Raw genomic sequence first — 9,977 nt, 5'->3', positions numbered from 1 at the left:
CTGGTTTCCCAGAGGCTGCTCCCCAGGCTACCTGGGGAGAGCAGGAGGTGTCTGCCTTATTGCTTGAATGTGAGGAAGATTTCTCTGCTAGCAGGCAATGATAATAATTAATATTCACATTGGTTTAATTAAAAGGGTTAGTTTTTCCCCCATATAATCAAAATGAAACTTGATGCTAGAATAAAGAAAATCAAAAGAGCTCTAATAATATACATGCAATTAGACGCCCACATGACACTGGTAGATTTCATAACAACAGAATACTAACAGTTCCGCAGAAACAGAACAAGGTAGATAAACACTCATTTGTGGTGACATTCAGTTCGTTTTTCATTCATTAAGGAAAGGCTGCCCACTGGCCAAACTCAGGATGTTATTATCCTAATCAGGAAAAAGACCCAGACCTGACACACAATAGCCTTAAGGAATGAGCAAGACAGGATGAATCAACCCAACCTGCTAGAATAACCAGGTGTGGGAGAGGTTTAAATGTAGCCTCCATGGCCTGCAGGGGGACCAGACCCAGACCCATGCAGGAACAAGAGAGAGCATCCTACCAGGACCACACTTTCTGCTGCACCCAGCACCAGCCTGATGTCCTAGGAGATGAAGTAGACGGCACAGACCCTGTCCTGCCCTTACGGATGTTGGTGCTGGGAAGAGGAGATTGATGCCAATGGAACTATCAGAAAGCAATTCTGACCACACCCCCCAGAAATGCAAAAAAGACAGTGATGCGTGCACACAATTACCCAGAGGAGGTTCTCCAAGGGGGAGACTTAAACAGGCACTTCGGGACAAAGGGGGACTTCCTGCAGCAGGGAAGAGCATCCAGACTGAAAGAAGAGAGAAAGATATTTCTTTATAAAATGGTGTCACGTCAAAAGAGTTGGTGGAAATTTTCCATGTCATGGGTTATCAATTTTGGAAACCTCAGGAGGGCGGGGTGCGTGTGTGCGCTCCTATCTCTCTCTCCTGCTGATACTCATTTTATCTAGTTATACAACCAGGAGGCATCATTCTGTAAATCAGCACTTTCAGGAGAATTTAAAAGCAAACCTTTGAGGCTGGTCCGAAGGTAGTGAGTGATCTCACTTGGTTGTTCACAGTTAGAGATTGAACTCCTTTTTCTACTCTTTCCACCTTCTCACTACTGCACTTGACTAGTCTTAAAAAAAAAATTAACTAACTAAATAAATAAATGCAAGCAAACCTTTGAGGAGGTTCAAAGAGCATTTAAAAATTATCATTAGCAAATAAGGGCAATTCACCATAACCCATTGTTGGCAGATAATCAGGTCTGACAGGGTCATGATTCATTCTTCCCTCAAACCAGAAATGAGACTGGTGGAGCAGGACCACAGCCCCTGAAAATGCCCCCTTTTCAGGAATTTTCTCCAGGGCCATTGACCGAGGACTTCCTGTGGGGTTGATGAGCTTGCTCAGCCCACACTCTCGTGAAGCCTGCGGGGACTTACTGCAAAGGGTACAACTCAGCGGAGAAGCTTTGTTAACTCTAGGGAATTCAAGAATGAGACATCGGGCGATGCCTGTGCCTCAGGGAGTAGGGGGCCGGTCCCATATGCCAGAGGTGGCAGGTTCAAACCCAGCCCCGGCCAAAAAAACCACAAAAAAAAAAAAAAAAAGAATGAGACATCATTCAGCCTGAATCCATTACTTTCACCCACCTTCCATAGAGCTTCTTTCTATGAATGTCTCATAGTTTAAAAATATCAGTCTCAGAAAGTCGACCAGCTGGGCCTTGTAAGTCACCTGTTTGTTTCACAGACAAGAACATAAATCCTGAGGAGTTTAGTGATCTGCCCAAGGTCACAGAGCCAGTACTTATCAGACCAAAATGTCCATCAAATGGGAGCCCAGGCTTCCTGGATCTGAGTCAGGACCCCCTGAACTGTACCAAGTAATATTAGCAAGAGCAGGAGTAGGCTACCCATTGCCCTAAAGGGCCAGAAAAGAAATATTTCAGGCTTTTCTGGCTGTACATTGTCTCCTGCAGCTACTCAATTAGACCTCGGTAGCCTTAAAGCAGCCATAGACAATATGTGAATAAATGGGCATGACCGTGTTCCAGTAAAACTTTATTTACAACAACAGGAGTCAGGCAGTATTTGGCCCATCAGAGTAGTTTGTCTACCTCTAAACAAGAGTATGGGTAATTTATTCATCACTTAACAATGTTCCAGAGCCTGTGTCATGTACTTCGTAGGCATTTTCTCACTTAATTCTAAGTAAAATAATACTATGCGACTGATATTATTCCCACAGTTCCAGAGACATGAAAACTGAGGCTCGGAATGGCAGATAACTGACCCAACATCTGGAAGTTGTAACTGGCAGAGCTGTAAGTCTAGCCAAGGATCTTAGTAACTTCAACTCCAAAGTCTTATTAACAGTAGACCATTGGACCTCCTTTTCATCAGCCTAGTTCACAGCAAAATCAAAGTCCTGCAATCCTCCTGCCTCAGCCTCACCCCTGAGTAGCTGGGACTACAGGCACACACCACAATGCCCAGCTAATTTTTTCTATTTTTCTAGAGATAGGGTCTTACTCTTGCTCAGGCTGGTCTTGAACTCCTGAGCTCAAGTGATCCTCTCACCTGGGCCTCCCAGAGTGCTAGAATTACAGACATGAACCACCATGCCCAGCCAATATTTTATACTTTTCAGAGTATAAGGTTTGCACTTATTTTTGTCAATTTTATTTCTAAGTATTTTATTCCTTTTGATTATATTGTGAATGGAATTTTTTCTTTAATTTCACATTATTCATTGCAAGTATGTAGAAACACAAACATTAACTCAATTGGCCATTAAAGAGACACAAATCAAAACCACAATGACATGCCACTTAATGCCTATAAGGATATCTACAATAATTTTTTTGGAAAAACAGAAGGCAAGTATTGATGAGCATGTAGAGAAGTGGAAACTCTCATTCATAGCTGGTGGAAATGTAAAATACTGCAGCCGCTTTGGTAAACAGTTTGGCAGTTTCTCAAAAATTTAGACACATAATTACCACATGTCCCAGCAATTCCACTCCTAGATATACACAAAATAAAAATGAAAACATACGCTCACACAGAAACTCTTACATGGATGTTTATAAGCAGCATGATTCATAATAATACCCTACAGATGGAAACAACACCAATGTCTTCAAATGGATGAATGTATAAACAAAGGGCACTATATACATACAAGAAATATTATTTAGCCACTAAAATAAAAAGACTGAAGTATTGATACATACTACAACTTGGATGACCCTCAGGGGTCCTCAAACTGCGGCCCATGGGCTACATGAGGCGGTGAGATTGTATTTGTTCCAGTTTTGTTTTTTTACTTCAAAATAAGATATGTGCAGTGTGCATAGGAATTTGTTCATAGTTTTGTTTTGTTTTTTAAACTATAGTCTGGCCCTCCAACGATCTGAGGGACAGTGAACTGGCCCCCTGTTTAAAAAGTTTGAGGACCCCTGCTAAAACATTATGCTAACAAAGAAACCCGACAAAAAAGGTAATAAATTATAAACTTCCTTTTATATGCAATATACAAAATAGGCAAATTCATAGAAACATAAAGTGGACTTGTGGTTATGAGGGAGGTGGAAGAAGAGGCTAACAGAGAGTGGTTATTATACAGGGTGTCCATAAAGTTTGTGTGCAATTTTAAATTACACAGTTTTAAATTGTACATGAACTTTATGGCCACCCTGTATTTCATGGGTACGGGTTATTCTGGGGTGGTGAAAATTTTGAAACGAGAGCAAAGTGGTAATTGCACAACATTATACATGCACTAAATGCCACTGAATTGTAAATTTTAAACTGGTTAATAGTTACATGAATTTTACTTCAATAAGAAAATTTTGAGCGGCACCTGTGGCTCAGTGGGTAGGGTGCCGGCTCTATATACCGAGGGTGGCAGGTTCAAACCCGGCCCCAGCCAAATTACAACAAAAAAAAATAACCAGGCATTGTGGCAGGCTCTTGTAGACCCAGCTACCTGGGAGGCTGAGGCAAGAGAATCGCCTAAGCCCAAGAGCTGGAGGTTGCTGTGAGCTGTGATGCCACAGCACTGTACCGAGGGTGACAAAGTAAGACTCTGTCTCTTAAAAAAAAAAAAAAAAAGAATTTTAACTCTGGGCAGGGCCTGTGGCTCAAAGGAGTAGGGCGCCAGCCCCATAAACCAGAGGTGGTGGGTTCAAACCCAGTCCCGGCCAAAAACTGCAAAAAAAAAAAGAATTTTAACTCAAAATGAATCAAAGACCTACATGTAAGAGCTAAAACTGTAAAACTCTTAGTAAGAAACATAGGAGTGAATCTTTATGACATTGGATTTAGAAAAGGATTCCTGGATAAAACACCAAAAGCAAAAGCAACAACAAATATATAAATTGGACTTCATCAAAATTAAAAACTTTGGTGCTTCAGAGTATACCATGAAGTACCCAAGAAAGACAACCCACAGAATGGAATAAGTATTTGCAAATCACATATCTGGACTTGTTTCTACAATGTATAAAGAACTCATGAATCTAAAAAAGACCAGCTATCCACTGTTAAGATGGGCAAAAGATCTGAAGATACACAAATGGCCCAAAAGCACATATAGAGATGCTCTGTATCATTAATCATCAGGGATATGCCAACCCACCCCACAATAAGATACAACTTCAGACCCACCAGGATGACTGTACTCAAAAAAGCAGAGAAGAACAAGGCCAGAATGAGGAGAAACTGGAACCCTCATACCCTGATGAAAATGTGAGATGGTGCGGCTGCTGTGGAAAACAGTCTGGTAGGTCCTGAAACAATTAAACAGAGAGTACCCTACAACCCAGAAATGCCACTTTTAGGTATATACCCAAGAGGAATAACAAGACCTCCTCACATAAACTTGCACACAAATATTTATAGCAACATTATTTGTAGTAGCCAAAAGGTGGGAACAACCTGAATGTCCATCAACTGATGAATGAATAAGCAAATTGCAGCCTATACAGACAATGGAATATTATTCAGCCATAAAAAGGAATGAAGTATAGTTACATGCTACAACACAGAAAAACCTTGAAAACATGATGCTGAGTGAAAGAAGCCAGGCACAAAGACCATGTATTATCCAATTCCATTCATATGGAAGTCCAGAATAGGTAAATCTCCAGAGGCAGAAAGTATTTCAGTGGTTGCCTCAGACAAGGGTGGGGTGAGGAGAGAGGGCCACAGTTAAGGATATGTGGTTTCTCCTTTCTGTCTATTTCCTTTCACTGGGCCTACAATTATGATCATCCTTTTCTTAATGTTTGGACCCCGCCCATTCAACCTCATTATTAAGTTTGTGTCTTCCAGGCTCCAACATTTCCACGTTAAGATGATGGTGATGCAAGGTTTCTAGCAAATACTGATGGAAGCTGTTGACCAAGCAGCCAGAAACTTCCGACCCACAAAACCCCTTTAGAATAGAGAACCTGAGGAGGGTCCCTGATGGGTAGGCCAATGCCCCATTTTGACAGCAGGAAATAGTTCAGAGCAGGACTATGTACATTTTCCCTTCAAGATTTCAGAACCATATCTCCTGGGAAGGGGGGAAGGAATGAGACAGGACATTGAGAGAGGGGCTTCAAGGTGGTGGGAGGAAAACCTGGCCTGCAGAACCAGGAAGTCTGGAGGGCCCATAAGAATGTGGATATGATGTAACCTAGGTAACCAATAACCAATAGAAAGAGACAATCAATGACCAATAAAAATGAGCAACATTACCTGGAGGTGCAGCGAGGCCAAGGAAAGACTTGCAACCAATTTCAAACAGAAAATATTTATGTCGCTGCAGACCTTTGTGTCTCTGTCTCTCTCTCACTTTTTCTCCTTCATGAGAGGGACCCACTTCCAACTCTCTTTGGAAGCACTCTATACTTCCCCTTTGTTCCTTTATATAAAATCTCTCTTGTTACCCTGAAAAAAAAAAAGGAAAGAATATGCAGTTTCTTCTTGAGTCAATAAAAGCTCTAAAATCTACTGTGATGATGGTTGCACAACACTGTATATACTAAGATGAATGAATGTATATTTTAAATGAGTAAATTGTATGGTAAGTGAATTATATCTCAATGAAGCTATTTGGTTTTTTTGTTTGTTTGTTTGTTTGTTTTTTTAATTAAGACTCCATTCCTTCCCCACATTTCCATACACCCACACAAAGCCATGCTGTCTCCAGATCTATGTCTGGAATTTTTCAAAATTGGGACAGCCCATTCCCTGACTTTGGGGAACTGGTCGTTATTTGAGACTTCTGAGCCCTTTTGACAGTTTGAGGTAATGGGCAAAGTAGTCCTTTGATAATTACCAAAGTCACAGTCCTGAAGCACAGAAGTTTAGAGTTTGAAAAAACACATCAACCACCCAACAGCCAGGTTTCCATGAGAGGATATAATTTCCAGCACATTCCTAGCACACTTCACATCTCTAGCTTCTGCTGTCCTATTTTGGCATTTCTCTCCCTCCCAGCTTTTACCACCACAAGAGACTCTTAACTCTGGAAGAGCAAACATGTGCCCACCATCTCCTTTCCAACTGAGCTCAACTGCCCCCAGTCCCCAGCTCACCCGGAAAGGCCCTAGCCAAACTCTGATCTGAGCTCAAAACTTTGTGTTGTACGTGCTAACAAGCAGTGGGTTTCTTTTCCTCTATCTCATATTACCAAGTGGGCCAACTCTGGGTGAAACCCTACCAGTCAACACGTTCAGTTGAGGTCTAAATGTCCATGCCTCTTAATCCAGAGGAAAAACATGTTGCAACCCAGTTATTACATTAGTTCTTTATAACCACGGTCTCTACGTTGAGGGTGAGGTGGGACATAAAAGGTTTTCCTGTTCAATGAATAAACACCTTGTAGTTCTCTCCGGTTTTTCTTTAAAGAACTCTAAACATGTAGCAAATGTTCTCTCGGTCTTCCATGTGGCCACCCTCTCCTCAGGAAAAAAGGTGGAAAAATAAAGTCCATTTCATGGCTCCAGAAATGGAGGAACCCAGTAACCTGATAACTCCCCTGACTACTAGATAAGTTGTTAGGCCATTAAATTTACTTTGCTTCTTACTTCGAAGGTTCCTCCTGGACTCTCACTGCTTGCTTTTCCAAACTCTACTTCTATTCAAATATTCAAACCCTTCAACCCCATGATGTAACCACCAAAACACAGCCCATCCTGGTCCTTACTTTTCTAGAACACACAAAATCATATATTACATCTTATTCTCTAGATGTTTTCCTGGGGAATGCCCTAGCAGAATCATAACCTAACAGATTAAATTTGTGGGGTTTTATTTTTTTCTTTTCTGTAGAGGGAGAATTACCAGCTTCTCTAAGACATTGGCCATGACATGACATAAAATAAACTAGATTGGTATAGCCATAAAAAACAGTTTGGGATTTCCTCAATAAATTAAAAATAGGACTACCATTTGTTCCAGCAATTTTACTTCTAGAACTACCATTATTTCCAGCAATTTTATTTTACAAAGGAAATCAGAATGTTAAAGAGATATCTGCTCTCCCACAGTCACTGAAGCATTTTCACCATAGCCAATTTTCATGAAATAACCTTTGTCAACAGATGAATGGATAAAGAAAATGTAGTATATATGGCATATAAAATGAAATATTATTCAGCCATAAAAAAGAAGGAAATTTTGTCATTTACAACAAAATCTTGAGGGTATTATGTTAAGCGAAATCAACAAGAGAAAGATGAGTACTACGTGGCCTCACTTATTTGTGATATTTAAAAGAGTCAAGTTCATATAAAGAAAGAGTGGGTCGTGCACGTGAGCCCCGTAGGGCTGGGGAGGCACCAGCTGCCTTGCAGGGAGGAGGCCGAGGCCGCAGCTTGAGGGAGGCCCTGTCCCCTCTGCGCCTGTGTCTGGCAGAGCCAGTGTGAGACAAGACAATCCTTCCCCGTTGCCCGGATAATGAAGAGTTTTGGTCGGACCTTTGAGCACACACCGGGATAGTGAGCCAAACAAAAAGCACAGACTATGGCACTGAAACGGATTAATAAGGAACTTAGAGATTTGGCCCGTGACCCTCCAGCACAATGTTCTGCAGGTCCAGTTGGGGATGATATGTTTCATTGGCAAGCCACAATTAAGGGACCTAATGATAGCCCATATCAAGGTGCTGTATTCTTTTTTGACAATTCATTTTCCTACAGACTACCCCTTCAAACCACCTAAGGTTGCATTTACAACAAGAATTTATCATCCAAATATTAACAGTAATGGCAGCATTTGTCTCGATATTCTAAGATCACAGTGGTCTCCTGCTTTAACTATTTCTAAAGTTCTTTTATCCATTTCTTCACTGTTATGTGATACAAACCCAGATGACCCCCTAGTGCCAGAGATTGCATGCATCTATAAAACAGACAGAGATAAGTACAACAGAATATCTCGGGAATGGACTCAGAAGTATGCCATGTGATGCTACCTTAAAGTCAGAATAACCTGCATTATAGCTAGAATAAACTTTAAATTGCTGTTCCTTTTTTGATTTTTCTTATCCGGCTGCTCCCCATCAGACCTCATCTTTTTTAATTTTATTTTTTGTTTACCTCCCTCCATTCATTCACATGCTCATCAGAGAAGACTTAAGTTCTTCCAGCTTTGGACAATAACTTCTTTTAGAAACTGTAAAGTAGTTACAAGAGAACAGTTGTCCAAGACTCAGAAATTTTTAAAAAATGCAGCATGTGTATTATGTGGCCAATTTCTTCCCTCTAATTTGGTTATGAGACTAAAACCATTCCTCACTGCTCTAACATGCTGAAGAAATCACCTGAGGAGGAGGGAGATGGATGCTCAGTTGTCACATCAAAGGAAGCAGCATTATTCAGGCAGCATCCATTCTTGTTTAAGCCTTCCACTGTTAGAGATTTGAGGTTACATGATATACTTTATGCTCATAACTGATGTGGCTGGAGAATTGGTATTGAATTTATAGCATCAGCAGAACAGAAAATGTGATGTATTTTATGCATGTCAATAAAGGAATGACCTGTTCTTGTTCTACAGAGAATGGAAATTGGAAATCAAACACCCTTTGTATTCCAAAATAGGGTCTCGAAATTTTTGTAATTTTTATTTAAATTGTTAGGAGGCTTTGAGCTATTACCCTGTTTCCCTGAAAATAAGACAGCCTCCAAAAATAAGACCTACTTACAGGAAAGATAAGACGTCCCCTGAAAATAAGACCTAGTGCATCTTTGGGAACACACCTTAAAATAAGACACTGTCTTATTTTCGGGGAAACAGAGTAGTTAATCTATCTTTCAATACACTGTTCAATATAGCACTGAATAAATAATGCAAGTTGTCAATGGATGAGGGATCAACTAATAGCTCTGCTAGTAATTGATTTATTTTTCTTCAATAAAGTTGTATAAACCAATGAGTTAGCTGCCTGGATTCATCAGTATAGGAAACAATCTTTTGTAAATGCAAAGCTGTTTTTTGTATATACTGTTGGGATTAGCTTCATTGTTTGACATCAAAGGATGTAAAGTTCAAAAGAGTAATTTTGCCATGTTCAGTTAAAGTGCACAGTCTGTTACAGGTTGACACATTGCTTGACCTGATTTATGCAGAATTAATAAGCTATTTGGATAGTGTAGCTTTAATGTACTGCACATGATACTGGCAGCCCTGGAGTTCATAGATGGACTTGGGACCCAGCAGTTTTGAAACGTGTGTGTGGAATTTAAGGTGCAGCCTCCATCTTAAAATTTTTCTTCACCTTGTACACTCGACAGCTGAAAAAAATAACACAGGAGTAATAATGGGTCAAAATTTTCAAAATAAAGTACTGTGTTGGTATGGGAGTTGTCATGAGGCTGTGTTGAAGTGACTTATCTATGTGGGATATTGAGTATCCATTGAAATGGATTTGTTCAGCCATTT

At 40.4% G+C, this 9,977-nt stretch overlaps 1 pseudogene across 1 annotated transcript; it reads left to right on the top strand.

Annotated features, from left to right (window-relative positions):
* Positions 1-8,057: 8,057 nt before the first annotated feature.
* On the top strand, positions 8,058-9,096 carry LOC128583849 (ubiquitin-conjugating enzyme E2 D3-like; annotated as a pseudogene). Its single transcript, XR_008379566.1, has one exon. The product of XR_008379566.1 is annotated as a ubiquitin-conjugating enzyme E2 D3-like (transcript).
* The last annotated feature ends 881 nt before the right edge of the window (positions 9,097-9,977 follow it).

The sequence above is a fragment of the Nycticebus coucang genome, chromosome 4 (genome assembly GCF_027406575.1).
Source record: "Nycticebus coucang isolate mNycCou1 chromosome 4, mNycCou1.pri, whole genome shotgun sequence".
NCBI classification, from domain to species: domain Eukaryota; kingdom Metazoa; phylum Chordata; class Mammalia; order Primates; family Lorisidae; genus Nycticebus; species Nycticebus coucang.
Note: the sequence above shows the minus strand (reverse complement) of the source record. Positions and strands in the feature narration are given on the sequence as shown.